The sequence below is a fragment of the Pinus tabuliformis genome, chromosome 5_2 (assembly GCF_031772625.1).
Source record: "Pinus tabuliformis cultivar Carrire ecotype Pingquan chromosome 5_2, CPIR1, whole genome shotgun sequence".
NCBI lineage: Eukaryota > Viridiplantae > Streptophyta > Pinopsida > Pinales > Pinaceae > Pinus > Pinus tabuliformis.
The window spans coordinates 703,070,247-703,094,978 of record NC_142306.1 but is presented as its reverse complement, the minus strand read 5'-3'; the positions used below and the strand labels follow the sequence as shown (position 1 = coordinate 703,094,978).

Genomic DNA, 24,732 nt, shown 5'->3' with positions numbered 1-24,732 from the left:
TGAACAATTATGCAGACATCCCTATTCTGGGTCCCATTAGAGGGGCAGATCGAGATTTTCTCCTTGCTGTTTCCCTAGCCCAGTTGCTACCCCTAATACTACCTTTGAACCCGCGGCCTTCAGCCAGATCTAGGCTCGGCTCGAGTCGAACAATACGCAACCTTGTTGCTGGGTCCAAGAAGGAAACTGACCCCCCACCCATGACTATAACTCCTTCCCTCCTAGGCCACAGACTCCACCATACCGGTGCGACAGGTTTCATTCTACCTCCATTGTGAAAACCCCAAAGGATGTCCCAACGAGCCACAGTCCCTCAGGACCTTTCTAGCTAGAGATCCATTACAGAGTTCCTGAACCTGCTCACCCCAATGAAATTCCAGGAAAAATCACTCCAGGTTAATGCGCTAGAGCCCTAGAAGAAACAGGTCTCTACTCTTGCTGAGTCTTGAGTTACCATAGCCATTAACCAGTAATCCTTTGCAAAAATCATTTTTGTCAGGTAGTCTAGAATGGGAGCCAAGATAACATACCAAATCTTGCTGACAAAACATGGTTGCAGCTCGATGTACTCCATCCCACTTCCACCACCTTCCGCAACATGTCCTGCCTTTGCACTCTACATGCAAATGCCTCCTCTCCTAAATGTCTTACCTTTTTATTTCTCTGTCCATCTGCCTCGCCTGCCGTACAAAGGAAACTCCACATGTCTTCGTCCTCCTTCCGCCGCCCATTCCTTCATTCGGTTTATTCAGTATGGGGTTTCCCTGACACTGCCATAATTTCCTTTCATAACTCCACTCTTACCACTGGCTGCTCCAGCCGTGGGCTTACTCCTTCCGCCCTGCCACTTGCCATCTGCTCTTGCCTACCCGCTCCTGCACTTGACACCAGGTCGCCATCTCTCACCTCCACCCTCGTCCACATCTGCCTTTGCCCTGTACTACCTGCTGCCCCAATGCCCTGTACTGCCTGTTGCCCCACCTTCGCTCATGGCCTCACACCGTCCACTTCCACCTCTTCCCTTTGAGCCAACTGGGTGTCTGCTCTCACCTTGACCCCCCATGCCCTATGGCCCACCTCACCTGCCGTCACCGCTTCGTACCTACCGCACCTCGATCAGGGGGTTCTTCCTTACTCTTATGTTTATGAGTGAAATGGAAATTGATAGCTACCTACGTTGTTCTAACTTATGAGTCTCATCTCACACTGAAATCGAAATGGATAGCTATATGATTTGTTATTCCTTATTAGTCTCTACTTAATCTCTATTCTATCTTATTTGTGTTATGTTATTTCTTAGTCTTTGTTGGATAGTTATGTGCTTTACTTTACCCTAATCTATGCTCCTCAATTAAATGTGATTGATAGATGGCAATGTGATTTTCTCTTCCTTAGTCTTTGCTTATTACTGAAGTGGAAATGGATATCTATGTGCTTTGTTCTTCCTTAATCTTTGCTCATTGCTGAACGAAAATGGATAGCTAAATGTTTTTCTCTTCTTTAGTGTGGAAATAATGGATAGTTATTGCTTTATTCTTCCTCAACACTTGAATATCCATGCATGTTTCTGCATGAACAACTTATCTTCCCATGTAGCTTCTTCAATTGGTAGGTTTTTCTATTTGATGAGGTACTCAATAATTGCTCGATTTCTTAGCTTCTTAGTCTTGTTTCCAAGATTATTTTTGGTTCTAGTATTATTTTTCCTTATTCATTAATCTTTGGTAGAATAGCTTGGACTAGGATCTTATCATAGGTTTCCTTAAAGAATAATAATTTGGTACTAATTTATTTTCCTTATTTTGTTTCTTGAGGGGCATCTGTTTATATGGTTGTAGTCTCAAAAATAGCCAATCCCCCACTTCAAATTCCCTTTTCACTGTGAGGATGATGTACTTGTTGTTTCATCCTATTTTGTGCGACAACCAAGTTGTCCTTCAATAGTTTGAGAACATTTTTTTGGTGTTGTATGTGGCTCTCTACTTTTGAGTTCTTTATATTCCCTTTCAAGGTTGATGAGATGGATGGAGGATGATATCCATAAAGGTTCATAAATGGTGACACATTTTGTTTTATCATATGCAAAAAAATATAGATATCCTTCTAAAAAATTATTCACAATTTCAGTTTTCTCATCATATTGAGGATGATAAGATGAGTTGTTATTAAATTAAGTATCCAAACAAGAAAATAATTTTGTCCAAATATTTCTAGTGAAAATTGAATCTCTTTCACTTACAATAATCTTTGGTATTCCATGTAGCATTTGTACTCTTTCCATGAAGAGTTACGAAACTCATATCTTGTAATCAATGTATTGGTATTCTCTCTCTCTCTCTCTCTCTCTCTCTCTCTCTCTCTCTCTCTCTCTCTCTCTCTCTCTCTATATATATATATATATATATTTGAATTAGAGTTATTTTTAAAAATATTGAAAAAATCTGAAAAATCTCCTTAAAATAATGTTGGAAATTTTAGAACATTAAAACTTTGAGCGAGAATTTTCCAATGACAATATAGTTGATATTGATAAAGTTTATGATGATAAAAGACAATCCCAGATACAATTCAATTACAATAAAGATAATTGATCTGTAAAATAAGAGGAAGAGGAAGAATCGCCGAAGTTAAAAGACCAAGGTGGTCAAGATGCTCACGATCTATCCGTGAGCATACTTGCGGTAGGGAGGAATGCAATGGAATATGCTAGCTATGTTTTCCCTTTACTGTTACTTTACTCTTATGGAAATTGATAGTTACCTGCTTTGTTCTAATTTATCAGTCTTATCTGAAGTGTAAATGAATAGCTATGTGATTTGTTCTTCTTTATTAGTTTCTATTTAATCTATGTTCTTCTTTATTTGTGTTTTTGTTAATGTTTAATTTCTATTGGATAGTTATGTGCTTTGCTTTACCTCATCCATTCATTCTCTTAAATTGAATGTGATTTATAAATGTTAATATGATTTTTCCTTCTTTAGTCTTTGTTTATTAGTGAAATGGAAATGGATATCTATGTGTTTGGTTCTTTTCTAATATTTTCTCATTGGTGAAATGAATATGGATAGCTATGTGCTTTGCTTTTCTTTAGTGTGGAATTAATTGATAGTTATTGTTTTATTCTTCCTTAGTCTCTCCTCATTTGTGACATGAAATGGAAAATTATATCTATGTTTACCATTGAAATGGAAATTGATAGCTACCTACTTTGTTCTAACTTATTAGTCTCATCTCACATTGAAATGGAAATGGATAGCTATATGACTTGTTCTACCCTATTAGTCTCTACATAATCTCTATTCTTCCTTATTTGTGCTTTGTTATTACTTAATTGGATAGCTATGTGCTTTGGTTTACCCTTATCCATGTTTGTCAATTAAATGTGATTTATAGATGGCAATGTGCTTTTCTCTTTCTTAGTATTTGCTTATTAGTGAAATGGAAATGGATATCTATGTGCTCTATTCTTCCTTAATATTTTCTCATTGTTGAAATGGAAATGGATAGCTATGTGCTTTTCTCTTCTTTAGTGTGGAATTAATGGATAGTTATTGCTTTCTTCTTCCTTAGTCTCTCCTCATTTGTGACATGAAATGGAAAATGCTACCTATCTACTTTGCTCTTCCGTAGTCTTATGTTTATGAGTGAAATGGAATTTGATAGCTATATGCTTTGTTCTAACTCATTATTCTCATCTTTGTTCTTCCTTATTTGTGTTATGTTATTACTTAATCTCAGTTGGACACCTATTTGCTTTGATATACCCTAATCCATGCTCCTCAATTAAATGTGATTTATAAATGGCAATGTGTTTTTCTCTTCCTTAGTCTTTGCTTATTAGTGAAATAGAAATGGATATCTACGTGCTTTGTTCTTTGTTAATCTTTTCTCATTGTTGAAATAGAAATGGATAGTTATGTGTTTTTCTCTTCTTTAGTGTGGAATTAATGGATACTTATTGCATTCTTCTTCCTTAGTCTCTCCTCATTTATGACATGAAATGGAAAATTATCCCTATCTAGTTTGTTCTTCCTTACTCTTATGTTTATGAGCGAAATGGAAATTGATAGCTACATGCTTTGTTCTAACTTATTAGTTTGAGCTCACACTGAAATCAAAATGGAAAGCTATGTAATTTGTTCTTCCTTATTAGTCTCTACTTAATATTTGTTCTTCCTTATTTCTTATCTTATTATTACTTAACCTTTGTTGGATATCTATATTCTTTGCTTTACCCTATTCCATGCTTCTCAATTAAATGTTATTTATAGATGGCAATGGTCTTTTCTCACCCTTAGTCTTTTCTTATTAGTGAAATGGAAATGGATATCTATGTGCTTTGTTCTTTCTTAATCTTTGTTCATTGGTGAAATAGAAATGGATTGCTATATGTTTTTCTCTTCTTTAGTATGGAATTAATGGATAGTTATTGCATTCTTCTTCCTTAGTCTCTCCTCATTTGTGACATGAAATAGAAAATGCTACATATGTTATTTGTTCTTCCTTACTCTTATGTTTATGAGTGAAATGGAAATTGATAGCTACCTACATTGTTCTAACTTATGAGTCTCATCTCACACTGAAATCAAAATGGATATCTATTGATTTGTTATTCCTTATTAGTCTCTACTTAATCTTTGTTCTTCCTTATTTTTGCTTTGTTACTGCTTAGTCTTTGTTGGATAGCTATGTGCTTTACTTTACCCTAATCCATGCTCCTCAATTAAATGTGATTGATAGATGGAAATGTGATTTTCTCTTCCTTAGTATTTGCTTATTAGTGAAGTGGAAATGGATATCTATGTGCTTTGTTTTTCCTTAATCTTTGCTCATTGCTGAAAGGAAATGGATAGCTAAGTGTTTTTCTCTTCTTTAATGTGGAATTAATGGATAGTTATTTCTTTATTATTCCTCAACACTTGACTATCCATGTGTGTTTCTGCATGAACAACTTATCTTCCCATGTAGCTTCTTCCATTGGTAGGTTTATCTATTTGATGATATACTCAGTAATTGATCGATTTCTTAGCTGCTTAGTCTTGTTTCCAAGATTGTTTTTGGTTCTAATATTATTTTTCCTTCTTCATTAATCTTTGGTAGAATAGCTTGGACTAGGATCTTATCATAGATTTCCTTAAAGAATAATAATTTGGTGCTAATTTATTTTCCTTCTTTTGTTTCTTGAGGGGCAATTGTTTATATGGTTGTAGTCTCAAAAATAGCCAATCCCCCACTTCAAATTCCCTTTTCACTGTGAGGTTGATCTACTTGTTGTTTCATCCTATTTTGTATGATAACCAAGTTGTCCTTCAATAGTTTGAGAACATCTCGCTGGTGTTGTATGTGGCTCTCTACTTTTTGAGACTTTATATTCCCTTTCAAGGTTGATGAGATGGATGGAGGATGATATCCATAAAGGTCCATAAATGGTGACACCTTTTGTTTTATCATATGCAAAGAAATATAGATATCCTTCTAAACAATTATTCACAATCTCAGTTTTCTCATCATATTGAGGATGGTAAGATGAGTTGTTATTAAATTGAGTATCCAAACAAGAAAATAATTTTGTCCAAATATTTCTAGTGAAAATTGAATCTCTTTCACTTACAATAATATTCGGTATTCCATGTAGCATTTGTACTCTTTCCATGAATGCTACTATCACTGTACATGATTTAAAGGGATGAGAAATATAGAGAAAATGGGCATACATTGTCATTCATTGTACCGCTACCATAATGACACTGTTTCCTTAAGATTTGGGTCAATTTGTAGTAAAATCTATTGAAACTTCTTCCCAACACTTGCTTGGTATGGATGATGGTTGAAGGAGTTCTAAGGTCTTGATTATTTAATCATCCCGAGGATGAACCACATTAGCTAGTTCGAAGCACGTAAACATTCAATTTTTTTATTTGAGGAATTCAGAAGATAAATATCTGAATAAATATACTCACAAAAACCTCTATCCATATATCTCTCCCCTATTTTGTTGGCATACCACAAACTCCACCACAAAATCTTGCAAATCTAATTTAAGACCTTTCCAATTTTTTTTCTTGATCGTATGGTGTTTCCTCAAGAACCCTGAAAGTCCTCCTACATGATAAGTGTGTAATTGCAAAAAGACCCTCTATTTTAGTTGATATTGTTACATAAGTATAAGCAATCTTAATACCACAAGAAATATTTTTTCACATAATTTTTTTATAGCAATGGTTTCGACTGGTGATTATTCAATGATATTGCATATCTTCTCATCTTTCTCCCATTCTATCATTGCTTGTTCCACCCAGACATACTGTGGAATTGATATAGTGCATGGTAAACCATTTGTGTCTTCCTCTTTCCTTGAGAGTGCATCTGCCATAATATTTTGTTTTCCATTTAGTAGATAATTTTAAAGTCATAACCAAACATCTTTTTGACCCATTTTTATTGCTCTTATGAATATAGTCTTTTCTCCAAGAAGTACTTCAGACTCTCTTGATCTATTTTTACTTTGATGCGCCTTTCTATTAGGTATGGACACCATTTCTTAACTCATGCAATATGGCTGACATTTATTTTTAATATAGGGTCTAAGTAAGTTCTTCCCTTTAATTTTACTACTTTCAAAGGCAAGGGGCCTTACTTCTTGCATCAAAACAACACTATTGCCATGGCATGAGGCACCACACTCTGCAATGAAGGTTTTGCTAAGTCAGGTGTGTCGCCAAGATGGGAGTTGTACACAAAGTCTCTTCAAGTTCTTCAAAATATTTGGTTACTTATTTAGTCCAAGAAAATGTCTTCAACAAATTTGTTAGAGTTGATACCATTTGACCACGATTCTTAAAACACTTGCAGTAATTTGTTAGAGTAATATCCTATCAATCCTGAGAATACTATTAATTTATTTAGGGTATTGGAAATTGGTTATTCCCTCATAACTTTGATTTTGCTAGGATCCATCTTGACACCCTCATGTGATACAATATGACCCAAATATTCCACTTCTTGAACCCCTAAAGGCACAAATGGAAGGATTTGCATACAATTTTTTTCTCTTCAAGTAGTGTTAATATCCTATCAACATGTTGTACATGCACTTCCCAATATTTGTTGTGGATCAATATGCCATCAAAAAATACTACCATAGGTTTTCTAAGGAAGGATTTGGAAATATAATTCATTAAGCTTTGAAATGTTGTAGATGCATTTGCAAGTCTAAATGGCATAACCAAAAACTCATAATGACTTCCATGTTTTCTAAAGTTTGTTTTAGGAATGTCTTCTTCCATCATTATGATTTGATGATATCTAGAATGAAGATTCGACTTAGCAAAGAAAAAATTTCCATGCAATTCATCTAATAATTCATCAATTATAGGAATATGAACTATATTTGATTGTCATTTCGTTGAGTTTTTTGTAATCTAGACTCATATGCTATGAACGATCCTTTTTTGAGTTGTTTGTAATCTAGACACATGCCAAAGGCATAATTTGAAGGATTTGCATATAGTTTTTTCCTCTTCCAGTAGTGTTAAGATCATGTCAACATGTTGTACATTCACTTCCCAAGATTTGATGTAGATTAGTATGTCATCAAAAAATACTAACATAGGTTTTATAAGGAAGGGTTTAAAAAAAGAATTCATTAAGCTTTGAAATGTGGAAGGTGCATTTGTAAGTCTAAATGACACAATCAAAAACTCATAATGACCTTCATGTATTCTAAAGGTTGTTTTGGGAATGTCGTCTTCCCTCGTTATGATTTGATGATATCTAGAATGAAGATCAAACTTAGTAAGGAAAATTTCTCCATGCAATTCATCCAATCATTCATCAATGACAAGAATAGAAAATTATCCTTGATTGTCACTTTGTTGAGTTATTTGTAATCGGGAAACATAAGCCATGAACCATAATTTTTTATAACCATCACCACTAGTGAAGAGAAATCACTCTGGTTAGGTTAAATAGTGCTCACCTCTAATATTTCTCAAAACATACACTTAATCTCACTCTTATGTGCATGTGGATACCTATAAGGCCTAATGTTAGGTGGTACACTTCCAAGTTGCAAATGAATAACATGGTCATGATCTCGTGTAGTTGGAAGACAATTAGGAATCTCTCCAAATACCTTAGAATGATTGTTAATAATTTTTTAGAGATCCATTGGAAAAGAGGATATAGATGTTTGAAAATACAGTGGACATAATTTCACAATTACACCTTGGTGTCACTTTTTTAGAAATTTTGTAATTCTATTAGAGCTTATCACTTTACTTGGTTTCCCTTTGATACCTATAAGCTAAATTTACTTTTCTTTGAGAAAACTCTTATGAAAAGATATTGAAACCTAGTAAAAGTGGCTTTGACTCTAGTTCTTAGCTACATCTCTAACTTCAGCTTTGGCTCCAACTCATGCCTATGATTCTAGCCCTTGGCTATAGTTCTAGTTTTGGCTCTAACTATCACTTGCGGCTCTGGTTATTGGACCTCATCCTAGCTATGGATTTAGCTCTAGTTTTGTTCTCTTATTATTACTTAATATTTGATGTATATTTATGTTCTTTTCCTTAACCTAATCCATGCTCCTCAATTAAATGTGATTTATAAATGGCAATGTTATTTCCTCTTTCTTAGTCCTTGCTTATTAGTGAAATGGAAATGGATATATGTGTGCTTTGTTCTTTCTTAATATTTGTTTATTGGTGAAATGGAAATGGATAACTATGTGTTTTTTACTTCTTTAGTGTGAAATTAATGGATAGATATTGCATTCTTCTTCCTTAGTCTCTCCACATTTATGACATGAAATGGAAACTTCTACCTATGTTCTTTGTTATTCCTTTCTCTTATGCTTATGGGTGAAATGGAATTTGATAGATACCTGCTTTGTTCTAACTTATTAGTCTCAACTCAAACTAAAATGAAAATGGATAAGTATGTGATTTGTTCTTCCTTATTAGTCTCAACTTAATCTATGTTCTTACTTAATTGTTATCTTATTATTACATAATCTCTATTGGATATATATGTTCTTTGCTTTACCCTAATCCATGCTCCTCAATTAAATGCAATTTATAAATGGAAATGCACTTTTCTCTTCGTTAGTCTTTGCTTATTATTGAAATGGAAATGGATAGGTATGTGCCTTTGTCTTGTTTAATGTGGAATTAATGGATATTTACTGCTTTATTATTCCTTAGTCTCTCCTCATTTGGAACATGAAATGGAAAATGCTACCTATGTGCTTTGTTCTTATGTTTATGAGTGAAATGGAAATTGATAGCTACATGATTTTTTCTAACGTATTAGTCTCATCTCACACTAAAATCCAAATGGATAGCTATGTGATTTGTTCTTCCTTATTAGTCTCTACATAATGTCTATTCTTCCTTATTTGTGTGATATTATTACTTAATATCTATTGGATGGCTATGTGCCTTGCTATACCCTAATCCATGCTCCTCAATTAAATGTGATTTATAGATGGCAATGTGATTTTATCTTCCTTAGTCTTTGCTTATTAGTGAAATGGAAGTGGATATCATTGTGCTTTGTTCATTCTTAATATTTTCTCATTGGTGAAATAGAAATGGATAGCTATGTGATTTTCTCTTATTTAGTGTGGAATTATGCATATTTATTACATTCTTCTTCCTTTGTCTCTCCTAATTTGTGACATGAAATGGAAAATTCTACCTATGTGCTTTCTTCTTCCTTTGTCTCTCCTCATTTGTGACATGAAATGGAAAATGCTACCTATGTGATTTCTTCTTGCTTACTCTTATGTTTATGAGTGAAATGGAAATTGATAGCTACCTGCTTTATTATAACTTATTAGTCTCAACTCAAATTGAAATCCAAATGGACATGTATGTGATTTTTTCTTCCTTATCAATCTCTACATGATCTCTGTTCTTCCTTATTTGTGCTATGTTATTACTTAATATTTGTTGGATAGCTATGTGCTAATCTATACCCTAATCCATGATCCTCAATTAAATGTGATTTATAGATGACAATGTGCTTTTGTCTTCCTTAGTCTTTTCTTATTAGTGAAATGGAAATGGATATCAATGTGCTTTGTTCTTTCTTAATCTTTAACACTACAACAAAATAGGCAATTTGCATCAAATTGAGCGTTAGATTTTAGTGCATTTTGTTTTACAATTGGGATGAGAAACCTCATGCTAAATTTGGCTCTATTGTACATTTTTCAAAGCGTCCTTTTTTTGCGCCTGATTTTGCATCCTTTTTCATGCTAGATTTTGCATCCTTTTTAACAATAGATTATGTATCATTTTTTGCATCAAATTTTACACCATGATTTGTGGCTGATTTTATGATAGATTTTGCTTCTAGTTTTGTGCATTTTTTGCATCAATTTTTCATCGTTTTTTGCTTCCTATTTTGTGCCATTCTTTGCTTCTATTTTTGTGCCATCATTTGCATCAAGTTTACACCATATTTTGCATCTAATTTATTGCCTTTTTTTCATCCATTTTGTGCTAGTTTTCGCATATAGTCTTACGCCACAATTTGCATCTAGTCTTACACAATTTTTTGCTTCTAATTTTGTACCTATTTTTGCATCAGCTTTGGTGCCTATATTTGCATTATATGTTGAATTTGACTTAGCACCAAATTTTGCATCTATTTTTGTGTTCAATTTTGCATCTTTTTTTGGACCATTTTTTATGTCCACTTTTGCATTTGACTTTTCTCCCTTTTTTGCATCCAATTTTAAACCATATTTTGCATCATTTTCTGCAACCAATTTTGCATCGTTTTTAAAACCATTTCTTGCATACAATTTTACATCCTTTGAGCATCAAAATTTGCATCCTATGTTGAGGCATGTGTTGTGTCCACATTTTCATCCCATTTTGTGTCTAATGTTACATTCAATTTTGAACTATTTTTTATGTCCACTTTTGCATTTGTTTTTGCAAAAAGTTTTGCATCACTTTTTGCATCCAACATTACATCCCAATTTACATCCAATTTTGTGCTATTTTTATGCCCAGTTTTGCACCATTTTGTTTTGTGTCTAATTAGGTGTCAAATGTTGCACCATTATTTATGTCCACTTTTTCATCCAATTTTGTGTCCCTTTTGGTCTCTATACTACTAAAAAATGGCTAATTAGTTACCAAAAAAACAACTTAAATGTGCATATAAATGATCATTTTTCAGTTAATGACCATTATTGGCTAATGTACAGTATCTTATTACGCGACCAACTTTTCGTCATATTTAGCTTAATCATTAATTGGTTGTCTCAATTTTATCATCTAGTAGTATATTTAGTCATAAATTTGGTCATTAACTTAGTCATTAATTGTCACAATTAATTACCAAATACACAAAAAATATACTACTACATGATAACCTGAGAAAACCAATTAATGACCAAAGAAATATGACCAAAATGTTGGTCACATTATAAGATACTATAAATTAGTTACTATTAGTCATATATATGCAAATTTTAGGCATCAATTGAAACCAATTAATAACCAAAAAAACATGACTAAATTTTGGTTGTGTTATAAGATACTGTAAATTAGCTACTAATAGTCATATATATGTAAATTTTAGTTGTCACTTGTAATCACAAATTTATCATTTACAACAACCATTTATCTTTTTTTGGTAGTTTCATATTCATGATATAAATTATTGATTTGGTAGTTTATATTCATTTCATGTACTTTCATTAATAATCATTATAAACGACTAATTTAGTCATTGTATATTCATTTTATTTGTGTTCATGATTAATCAATATAAACTACTAATTTAATAGTTTTAGATTGATTTTATATGTTCATTATTAATCAACACAAATTAATTAATATGATTTTGTGACTAAATTAAAAAAATGGCATACAATGTGCATGTTCATCTAATATGAAAATACAAAGTTACACATGTTAATCACAATACTAAATAATAACTAGTACAACTATAAATAATTTAAACCACATAAATTATATTATATGAAATTTCAAGTATTACAATATGAGTTTTCAACTTAATATTGGTTGGACTACAATTTACACATGAAATATTGTTTCATCACTTCAAAACATTATCATTATGTTACCAAGGCATTGCAGGTGGATTTACCAACTCTAAAAACTTGACCATCATTTTGTATGTGTGTGTCTCATGTAGGATATTGGCTTTAAGGGTATCACTAGACCGGTTTTCATCTTTCTCTCTTTCTGCATTTTTCACTCTAGTGTTATTGTTCTCCTCTTTCTTCAATTCCTGCTTCAATGCAAAAGATACATCATCACTTATGGAACTTTGATACCCATGGAAGGTCCTTATCCTCCTTCAAGACAAAAGATACATCGTCATTATTACTAAAAGACATGAAAAAAATCAAAGTTCAATTACTTTGTAATCATCCAATGGAGTCTGATTTCAAATGAATTCAAACCATAGTTGTATGCTTAAATTTAAATTTTAGAATTCCCTCCCAGTCCTAAATAAGGCACCTTAATTTCATATCATCTTTACAAATTTCCTAAACACCACAATATTCATCCACTTGTATAACATTCCAACTCAATTGGGCCAATGTAGAAAATTGGAATCAATACACCCACAACAATCTGAAATCAAACACCAAATTAAGCTAGGCAGTTATGTTAATTTGATGGAAAGTATGGCCATATTCATATGATGGTAATTGTTTCTCCCTATTTAGTCTAGCAAATCTCCATGTGTATTAAAAAATATGGAATAACATTGTCCATTAATTAAATGGCCTCTCTTATCTATAGAAAATAATTGGAGACTTAGTTGGATGCATGCTTATATTTGCATTCATAATGATTCTTCATGAGTGGACATACAGATGTCACAAGAAAAACTATGGAATCCTACGTGACCTTTTACTGTTTACTTACAATGTTCATCTTCTTTTGCGTTGTTTACATATATAAGTATTTATTTGCAAACAATATGTCTTTAACATGCATTTACTTCAATCCTAAATTGTTGAAAACTATAATAAATTGGATATTCTTTTGAGATATTTATAGAACAATTGTTGCTTGCGCTTACTTATACCTATAATATTTCCATTAGTACTTCTAGACACTTAAGGTATGAGGTGTGAATCGCAATATGAGATTCACCATACCCATCTAGTGAAATGCAAATAAATGACTAGTTCTAAATGTTGCGTAAGAGAAGGAAAGCATTGATTACCTTGGAAAGTTGAGATGTAAATTTTGCAAATGACATCTCAAGCCTAGTTCACAAAGAAGTATCGAACATGCACCAAGCTTACAACTACTAAGTCAAGGTGAAAATTCTTGATCCAGATTTATGCAGGAACGCAATAAAGTACAAAAATAACCATAAATATAGAGATGCAGAAGAAATAATACTTCATTTCATTAATGTAAAATACTAAAATATGCTTACAAACAGAAATGGAAATAAGATTAGCTCGGGCGATGGTAGCTTATTTCTGAGAAGAGATGTGGCGGCTACATGCCTCTGAACTATGTTACAATGAGGATCAAAGGCCTATTTATTATTGAGAAATAATGGAAAACCCTAAACATCCAAAAACCTAACCCTAGGAGATGAAGTGCCAAACTATGGGCCCCGTTTGAGTAAATTGGTACATCAACTTCCCAGGGTCGTAACTTTGGCATACGATCTCCGTTTGACGCGCACAATACATCGTTAGAAAGATCTATCCGAGGATTACAACTTTTTCATGAGAAAAATTAGTATATGACCCATGTCGCTCCCATTTTTCCCCAAAACATGTCGTTTAGGGCCTCAATACGGCTCTGGAAGTTCAAGACCCGAAAAACTGCCAAAAATAGTAAATTTTGCTACAATTAAGGAAACTGAAAAACTGAAAGAGACAATTGTGGGTTCCAAGTGGGATAAGTGGGTGGCCACCAACATCCACCTGGATCAATTCTAGATATGAATTGTGATGTCCAACATATTGGAAAGATGTGCAAATTACATCTAATGTCATGCAAAATGAGTGTTACTTGTTAACAACATTCTAGATATTTAGTTATATTTATATAGCCAATATGATGTTGAAAAATATGAAAAAAATGACAAGATCAACTAACCCAAAAGAAAAAATTGTGTCCCAATCATGGCACTGCTCTCCATTGTTTCTGCAAAGGAAAAAAATGGATATTGCAAGCTGAAAAAATACAAAATATCCATGTTGTAGTTAAGTTTTTAGTTTCTAAACTAGACAAGGGGAAACAACATTGTGCTAAAATAATATGGTCATTGGTAGATAAAAAAAGCAACATTTTCAAAATTCATTTTTGACATTCTTGTTTTAGATTTTTCATACACCATTGCTACCAAAACAAATTTGGCTAGTCTTGAGCATCTCCTCTTCATATGGGTAGCAGTATCAACCAAGCATTAACATTGATTTCATGCATATAAATAAGAAAATGCATTTGGAAAAGTTGACATGTTTACAACACAATTTATTATTATACAAAATTTATTAACAAAAGTTAACCAGTATACTTGAATATGAGGAGCTTGGAATATTTCTCGTATTGCAACTTCAACATCTGTCATACCTACCAAAATTTTAACTGTACCTAAGGCATTATAATGATCCATGTTAATCATAACCTAAGATTGTTTTCCATTAAAAAAAAATAATATGTAGGCATAACACGCTTTATTGTGTTTCTTAAGTAAAGTGAGTTGTGTTAATGAAATAATGTAAGCAAATAAAGTCTTAATATTTATTGTTAGCCGCTAATTTTAGCATTAGATTCATTCATGGCATTATCAAGAGAGGTGGATTGTTTTAGTCTAAACTCTACAAGTTCTGTAGCACGTCTACATTGCTCCAATGCTCGACCAGTATCCCCAGACACTACTACAACCTAAAATACATTATTTCCTTCATTTTGGTTTATTAAGACAACAATTATGACACCTTTGCAATAAAGTACTATGCATTTTTCACTTTATGGCCTCTATAGTAGATAAATGAATGTGACATTGCAAAAAAATGGCAAAGCTCTCGAAATGTTTTCATAATCCACATATCTTCCATGATGCAAACTCAATAGTTTGTTTTTCAAATGCATCAATTCCATTAAGATGACTGGAAATTATTTCTTGTAGCTGCTAATGAGAAAAAGGGCCAAATCACAACCTTTGCATTCCCATGCGACTTTCTATACATAGAAGCAACTTCTCTAGTTGATCCATTGTATTTGATATACCTAATAAATCCAAATGTAAGATGTGTGAGAAATCTAAACATCAAATAATCACTTGGCTTCATTTCCTCTTAGGAATAAAGATCATATATGGATAGTTGTTTACCTATAACTACCAACCATGACCAAACTCTGGTGGGTCAATCAAATATGTTGTATAGAACCTAAAGGCCAATATACAAGACATTAAAAGGTCGTTGTCCTATCCCCAATCTCTAGTGTATAACAAGAAGTTCATAATTTCAGATGAATATGTGAATGTCCATGGTCTGCATATTCAAAAGGTTTCTTCATATTTTTCAATTTCCTAATCTGATTTGCATCTATATCTACATAAACATATGAAGGGAAAATATAGAAGTATTACTGATTGATTTCGAGTGGCAAGGAGGTAAAATTCATTTACAAGAAGAACACGCAATTGATTATTATCTTTTCTTGTGTGTTTTGATTATGAAAAGCACTGATATAAAAAATGAAGAGCTTTTTTCTAGCCTACCCGATGTCTAGTCAATGCCTTATAAAGGACCTAGAAAAGAAGAGCACTACGAAAATGAGAGAATGTAGATATATATAACCTTATTTTGGTATTAAATATTTATATAGAAACGAGAACATTATCTTGTAGAGATTCTCTGGTTGGGTAAGTTTCAACCCATTGATCTCCACAATTCGATAGGGATGAAAAATTCCATCATCAACTTTAGCCTGTAGATTCTTCATGACTATAAGAATAATTGCAGTTTGAACATCATGGTCCATATCTATTAGCATGACTAGTGATATGATTTATTGCAATAAAATTAGCAAAATATGAAAGGATAGATAAATAAGAAGGAAAGCATATTTTAGAAGTGGATATTTGAAGTCCAAAGGCATTCCTCATTTTTAGATTTTAAGACTTTTGAATAAATTAAACTATAATCTGTTCATAGTGGATTAACTTGCCTTGCCAGTGCCTGGCACTCCATGTATATAAAGACATATATCTAGACACTGGTTTTCTGTAGCTAGTGCTCCTGTGACAAATCAAGTTATCTCGTCTATTTATTTGTTTGTGACAAAAGAAACAAGTTACTAATGAATAATAAAGCAAACAAATTATCTACTAGAAACGCATTTCATATTACAGTTCATCATAGCTGCAGTGAAAATTGATTCTTCCAACAAGCATACAAACTTGTTTATGGAAGACAATGATCCAGGATAGGAAGATAACATAAGAGTTTCCTTTTCTTTGTCAAGACTAGTCTTCCTATGATGTCTTACATCTGGAATATTTTTTGCGCTCACTTTTTCTAGTCCAATAATATGCCCCTTGTATACATTCTGTGTTTACAGAACCTCAAGGGTATATATAAAATGAAAATAATACCTCTATAATAAAATGAAAGAGGATAGGTTGTACCACAACCTTTGCAAAAACAAGAACTTTCTAGCTACATGGAGTATTGGTTGTGGATCTTCTTTTGACATGCTTCTATTCACGCACTTCATCCTCATCATCCTCAGAATGCTCACTAGAATCCCAATCATTCTCACTAACTTATACATACTATTTCTTTACAACAAGAGTTAAATTCAAATCACCAAACTTTTACTTAATTATAGAAAATCAACATAGCTATGTTATCAGTTCATCAATGCAACAATAAAACAAAATTGACCATTCTATATAGTTTAGTGAAGTTAACCTCTTTTTCATCATTTTCATCTACTAGATACTTGAAAGTGTGCCAATGAATATCATACTCATACTCATACTCAGAAAATAATACATCATCTCCCTTAGTAGCTTTCTCAAATTCTTTGGGACCCTTCACATATGAATGTCTCAAGATGGACTCCATCTACACATACAAGATTCAACATTTTTCTAGAAACCTGTTAAAAGAGTAAGAAGACAAGTAATAATGGATAGAACTCACAGCAAAAATAAATCCTCCAATAAGCAACTTTATAATCAAAATCAATAACTACACATGAAACAAGAGAGAGAATAGGTTGCATTCTATTTCAATATGGTTCAATAAATAGGCATACGTCTTTCCTTAAGAGACAACAAAAGCTTTGGATATCAAACCTATATCTTAAAGAATCAATAGGCTAAAAGGGACCCTAGTTCCATAACCACATAATTGATGAATATAGAGTTATAATACAAGCTAAAGGCCATACTTAAGAGATTTCAATCTCTTCTATCTATTTGTAAAGACCTAAAATTTTCAAGACTTCCATTCAAAATAGTCCCAAATGACATGTTTGTATGCAAGTCAAACTAAATATCTTGTTACCACAAGGTTCAAGGACAATGTGACAGGACAATATTCTTATGTTGTCAGATGCTACTCTAAATATATTATTACTACAAGGTGACAAAACAAGGTTCCTATGTAGTCGGACATTACCCTAAATATCATGTTACCAAAGGGTTCAAGGACAAGGAGAAATGACAAGAGTCCTATGTAGCCAGATGCTACCTGTTGGTAGCTAGGTTTGCATACTTTTACTCACCCTTTTACCCTATTCATTTTACCCATTTCACGCTAATAATGGTTAATCGATATCCTAAAACACACAGGTATACCTCTTTTCATGTCTTTATGGATTATTTTTCAATGAAGCATAGTCGTAGGGGATTATTACCTAAGCAGCTTGATAATTCAGTTATTTCTACAGATTTGAAGGAAGAATGACCAGGACCATGATTCACTGAATGATACTGTCAAAGATGGCAGTGCTATCCTTGAACATTGGCTGCAACGGTGAATCAATATCTCGATTGACACGCTACTATATTTTACATTCTGTTTCGTTCTGAAAACCACCATGTAATTAAAGGCAGACAACACTGTAATTATAGGAACTGTATTATTAAAAAAATGTATAAATTAGAGTTGTGGACTGTGAAATTGATCAGTGTTAAGAATCGTTAAGGTTACAGGAGAAATACTCTAACTCTGATTCTGTAACAACATACTTGTAATATTTCTTTAATTAATGATAGTTTGATCTTTTGAGCATATTGTGATTCGTTGATCTCGCCACAACCCTGATCAGGGAGTTGGGCCCACTCTTCTGACTAGGTGCTGCTAGATTAGATGTGTGTTTAGGTTTATTTCCATGAGTTTATTGTTACTGCGAGTTTTTATCAATGTGTGTTGTGAGTTCTAATTGCTGTTACTCTTATTGTCATTACAATTATTACTTGTTTTTACTCTTATTTGTTGTTACAGTTATTGCTTATTGTTACACATTGATGAATTTATAATTAATGTTCAATGCTGGGTAGGGAAGTTGTGGCCTGCACATATAATGCACGATATCCTTGAAATAACTGGTAGAACCCTGGGTTGACAATTAAATGTGGATTGGGTGAATTCCATGATTCATACTTGAATGCCAACATTTTGGCATTGTTTCTGGGAAGGCTATCAAAGGCACGAAAGTACAACCATATTGACCATAGGACTGATCTCTCATCCCGGGGAAGGAAGTTTACACCTTGCTCCAGGTCCTAAGTATTAGATCGTTTGGTTGTTTGGTTTCTTGTTTTTATTGTTTTTTTAGGATTATTCTCTCGTCCTGGGGAAGGAAGTTTTTATCACCTTGCTCTAGGTCTGGAGCTTTATATTACTTTGTTCTGCTTTCATAAGTAATGCTCTCTTGTCTTGGGAAGGGAAGTTTTATTTTTCACCCTGTTTCAGGTCCTGAGCTTGATTTTTGTGATTTGTTTATTTTATTTCTTTTGTTTTCTTTAGGGGCCACTCTCTCGTCCTGGAGAGGGAAGTTCTTATCCTGCTCCAAGTCTTGAGATTTTAATTTTCTTGAATGTTTCCCTTTTATTTCCTGATTGTATGAACAGAGACACCAATAAAAGGGGTAGAGGGAGACCCCCGAAAAGAAAAGGGGTTGATTTAGGCATAAAACTTACATCCAAGAGATCATCTCAAGGGATGAGTCTGGAGCATCATCACGAGCTGCTGTTAGGGTAAGATCTCATATGAGATCTGGAGGACAATCATTTTCACAACTAGAACCTCCCCCAATAGCAAAAGTGCAATTCGAGGAAGAAGAAGTTGCAAGTAGAGGATCTGAGGAACTGCATATTGAAAGTTTAGAGGAAGAAGAATTGAGGGAATTATTTGCACCATTTGATCAAGGGAGTGTTGTTAAACAACTTCAATCACATGTTATAAAACAACCAGAGCCAGAACCTATTGAGATTCCTAGTGGGCATTGGTAAATATTCATGGCTCCTACAACTTCTTCGATCGAATTTCCAATTAGAGATATCATAGGTGATGCGCCTATGAAACCTATTCCTTTGAAAACACTATCTAATTTACATGGTATTTCTTCTGAGGATCCAGACACTTTCATTTTTGAATTCGACATTTTTTGTCGAGGGTATGATTATATTTCTAATGCTCAGAAATTGAAGATATTCCTGCTACTTTTAATGGCACAACTTTGAGATTGTTTATGGGTTTAGGGGGAAAATCTATTCCTTCAGAAATATTAGGACTATCGCAAATTCCAAGATGTAAAGGAATTTTTTTTTTAAAGATTATGTAGAAAGAGGATGAGAATATGGAAGATTTTGTGGAACTTTTTTAATATAGTTTGCAGAGATCAGGCCATAGTGACCTAGATAAGAATATATTGAAGATCATCTTTCTCAAAGCAATGAGGGAGGAATCTTTGGAGCTATTGAATGTAGTAGAGAAAGGAGATATATCAAAGGAAGAATTTGATACCATATGCTAATTATGAATCAAGTGTTTGAGAGGGGCAGCGAGACAGAGGCAAGGAATTCGAACTCTAAAAACATCTAGCAGTGGAGTTACAAAGGATGAAATTGGGAATCTGCTGGACAACCTGAGAACCGATATCCTAAGCACATTATCATCATAGCTAGACGTATTGCAGGCGAAACAGAAGCAGATGGAATTAGAGAAGGCTATGTCTATTTTCTTCCCTCAATGCAGGAATAAGCATCCGTAGAAGGAATGTTCATTAAATTCCGTGGAGACTTGTGTGATATGTAAACATAGTCATTCCACTAGCACTTGTCCGTCTCTTCCTGGAACAAATGAAGAAGCATATCAGCTTTATTTTATGGGATCAAGGAAGCCATGGCAACCACGGTCACCAAACATGAATCAAGGTATGCCTCAAGACTCGTCTCAGTGTTTTAATAATATGAATTTTGGTCAGCCGTCTGTATGTTTTTCACCTTCTTTTCCGGAGCCTTACCAATATCCAATGCCTTGGCAACCATGGTACCCTCAATCTGGTCCAAATTATTCATGGTCCCAGAATTGGTGTGGACCTCCTCCTCCTTCAGGACAATTCTCCCAACCTATGCCACAACAACAACTACAAATTCCTTCTAATGCACCCACTAGTAATCCTCCTCATCATCCTCAACTGCCTGTCCAATCCAATCCAAATCCAAATAATAGAGGGGCTCAACAGGTTGAGACACTCAACCTCCCTGCATATATTATTGCCACCATGGAATGCAACGAATTAAATCTTCAATCTGGTCGGGTGGTGAATACTCAAACTTCACCAATAATTGTTGAACATACCGATGATGAAGTCTCAGAACCAGAACATAGAACAATAGGGGATGAGGCAACACAAATTCCTATAAAGAAACAAACCCCTTCACAAACTATTGTTACTGTAGGATGTCATACTGGTCCACCTTATCCTGAGAGATTATCTTTGAGAAAACAAAGTCCTCGTCCTGAATTTGAATTTTTAGGGGAATTGCAGAATTTATTCGTTAAAATTTTGTTACTTCAGGCTATGAAGGACATACTGATTTATGCTAAGACAATTAAAGAATATTGTTCTAAGAAACCTGGAAGAAAACCAAAGGACCCACTTACTATTCATGTCATGGGTAAATTATTAGATATAATGCTGGGGAAATATATACCCATCAAATATGGGGATCTTGGGAACCTGATTATGACAGTATAGATTAATGGGGTGGATATCCCAAATGTACTGGTAGATTTGGGGGCAACGATTAATGTTATAACCTCTGCAACCGTGATTACCTTGGGTTTGCGGAACCTTAAACCAACTCCCACCATCCTAGAATTGGCAAATCAGTCTACTATAAGACCGGTAGGGAAGCTAGAAGATATCACTATTTCGGTAGACTCATGGAAATACCTCATTGACCTTTTGGTTTTACATACCCAATCCCCAGCCGGTGGGCATCCTTTGATTTTAGGAAGACCTTAGCTTGCAACTGTAGATGCTTACATTGGGTGTCGGTCTGGAAACATCGTAATATCCAATGGAGAAGTTGTAAAGAATCTTATCCTTTACCCCCCTGCAGAACCAAGTTCATCAAATAAACCCAGATTTACCTTGATATAAAATTCTCTACCTACCAAAGAGCCTAAATCTAAGAATGAAGAAGTTAGACCCATCCTTACCATCAGCGAGGCTCTCTGTTTTAAGGATGAAATGGATGATGATGCCATTAGCACCTTTCTCATCAATCTCGACTCTGTTTCTAATTCAACCCGTCAGCTGTTAGAAACTGTCACGATTTGCAATGTTCAGGAAGATATTGAACAAAAAACAAAAATAGAAAACATTCATGAAATTGTACCTCGTAGTAGTGTTCCTGTAGAAATTGAACCAGGGAAAACATTAAACATTAATCCCGACCTTTCACACTCCCAGTATGAATAACTACTGAAATTCCTTCAGGAGCATAAAGAAGCCTTTCCTTGGGAGTACACAAACATGAAAGGCATCACTGTTGATTTATGTACTCATCATATATACATTAAAGAGGAATGTTGACCTATTAGGCAGCCACAAAGAAGAATGAATCCTTCCTTGAAAAACATTGTCAAAGATGAATTACAGAAGCTATTAGATGTGGGTTTTATTTATCTGATATCAAACAGTAAATGGGTTTCCCCACTGGTCATTATTCTTAAGAATAATTTCAAGTGGCGGATTTGCGTTGATTACAGGGAACTAAACAAAGCAACTGAAAAAGGCCATTTTCCCTTACCCTTTATTGATCAAGTCCTTGATACATTAGTCGGGAAGGAATTTTTCTCCTTTCTGGACGGGTTTAGCATATACAATTAGATACAAATATCTCCTGAGGATCAGGAAAAAACTACCTTCACATGCCCTTGGGGAACCTTTTCCTACCTTGTCCTTCCATTTGGCCTTTGTAACGCACCTACTACCTTTCAAAGGGAAATATTAGGATTTTTCTCTAATCTAGTTAATGATAGTGTTGAGATTTACATGGACGACTTCACCCCATATGGGGATTCCTTTACAGAGGCTTTGAAAAAATTAGAGAAAGTACTTGAAAGATGCAAGAAAACACATGTTTCTCTTAGTACAGTCAAATGCCATATAATGATGAAAGAAGGAATAATGTCGGGACACTTGCTTTCAGCTGCAGGAATTCAGGTTGATCCTATGAAGGTAGAGGTAATATTAAAATTTCCTAAGCCTAAGAAACCGACATAGGTACGCAACTTTATTGGTTATGCTGGATATTACAGGAATTTCAGAGAATTGTTTTCTAAAATAACATTCCCACTTTTTCAATTATTACCTAAGGATGCAGAAATTGTGTGGACAGGTGAATGTGAAGCAACGTTTGTAGAAATCAAAGAACTAGTCTGCAAGGCTCCGATATTACGCGGTCCTGACTGGAAGATCCCATTTCACATCTCTACTGATGCTTTTCAAACAATAGTAGGGGTGGTTTTGGGGCAAGAGGAGGACAAGAAACCGTACACAATTTACTATGTCAGGAAGAATTTGACCCCTGCTGAACTAAACTATACGATAACAGAAAATGAGTTCTTGGATGTCATTTATGCTATTAATAAATTTCAGCATTATATCACAGGGTATCCTACTTTCGTGCACACTGATCATACAACTATCAGGTATCTGATGAACAAAATGATAACCCCTGGTCGCGTTACAAGATGGTTATTGTTAATTCAAGAATTTGATATTACCATTGTAGATAAACCAGGGAAAGATAATGTAGTTGCAGATTTCCTATCTAGGATGGATACTAGTGATGAAGGTACACTTGTAGAGGATATTTTTCTAAATGAACATCTTTTTGCAATTTCTACTCACACTCTGTGGTATGCAGATATTGCTAACTATCTTGCTACAGGAAAGGTGCCTCAACACTTGCCTTACAGAGAACAGCGAAGGATTATCCATCATAGTGCTCGTTATTCATGGATAGAGGGATATCTCTTTTACACAGGATCTGACCAGCAAATCTGGCATTGCATAAGTGGTGATGAAATCTATGATGTCCTGAAAGCTGCTCATGATGGCCCCTGTGGGGGACATTTTGCAGATAAACGGACAGGTCATAAGGTGTTACAAATGGGATACTATTGGCCTTCTATTTTTCGTGATGTAAGGAAATATGTTAGAGGGTGTGATAGTTTCCCATGGATGGGTCAGCCTGGTCGGGCAGATGAAATGTCGTAACAACCCCAACAAGCTCTTGAGCCCTTTGAAAAATGGGCAATCGATTTCGTTGGGCCATTTAATCTGCCTTCACAGTAGAAATTTCACATTATGGTTTGCACAAATTACGTGACAAAGTGGGTATAGGCCAAGGCTGTTGTGAAAGCAACAGAATAGGTTGTCTCAGACTCTTTATTTGAAGAAATTCTTGCATGGTACGAAGCTCCTAGAGAGATAGTTTCAGATGGAGGGGTACAGTTTACATCACATCTGATAGCAGGACTTATGAAAATGTATGGAATCAAGCATAGGGTAACATCTCCATATCACCCTTAGGCGAATGGTCAAGTCAAAAGCACAAACAAGGTACTAGAGAACATTCTTACAAAGACTGTAGCAAACCATCGCTGAAATTGGGCTAAAAAGCTTCCTGAGGCATTGTGGGCATATAGAACAACATGGTGGAACACAATAGGGTTTTCACCATACGAGCTTGTCTATGGGAAATCCCCTTTATTTCCAGTGGAATTTGAAATTAAGACGCTGAGAACAACCCTTGAAGTAGGTTTAGATATTTCAGAAGCCCAGAAACACCGATTGGAACAGTTGAATGAGTTGGATGAAATTTGTTTGGTAGCTGTCCAAAATACTGCTGCAATCCAGTAGCAATGAACTAAATGGCACGATAAATTCATTAAGAAAAAGGTGTTTCAAAGAGGAGATTGTGCATTTCTCTATGATTCTCGGTTCAAGAATTTTAAGGGAAAACTCTGCTCCATGTGGATGGGACCATATGAAGTTGACACGATGTTTAATAATGGGACTGTTAGACTTATAACAATTGATGAGGCACATACTCCTTTGATCGTGAATGGACATCGCCTCAGATTATATCACCATCCAGCTTCAAGAGACTCCTTTATTAAATATCTCTCTGATAACTCTAGTTTTGAAGTTATTA

General features: G+C 34.3%; 3 pseudogenes; all 3 read right to left on the bottom strand.

The window, feature by feature from the left end:
- Positions 1-12,304: 12,304 nt before the first annotated feature.
- On the bottom strand, positions 12,305-16,022 carry LOC149161086 (origin of replication complex subunit 1B-like; annotated as a pseudogene).
- A 177-nt stretch (positions 16,023-16,199) lies between these two features.
- The window catches only part of LOC149161084 (origin of replication complex subunit 1-like), a 29,064-nt pseudogene continuing 20,531 nt past the window's right edge, over positions 16,200-24,732 (bottom strand).
- On the bottom strand, positions 16,970-17,054 carry LOC149161085 (small nucleolar RNA snoR28; annotated as a pseudogene).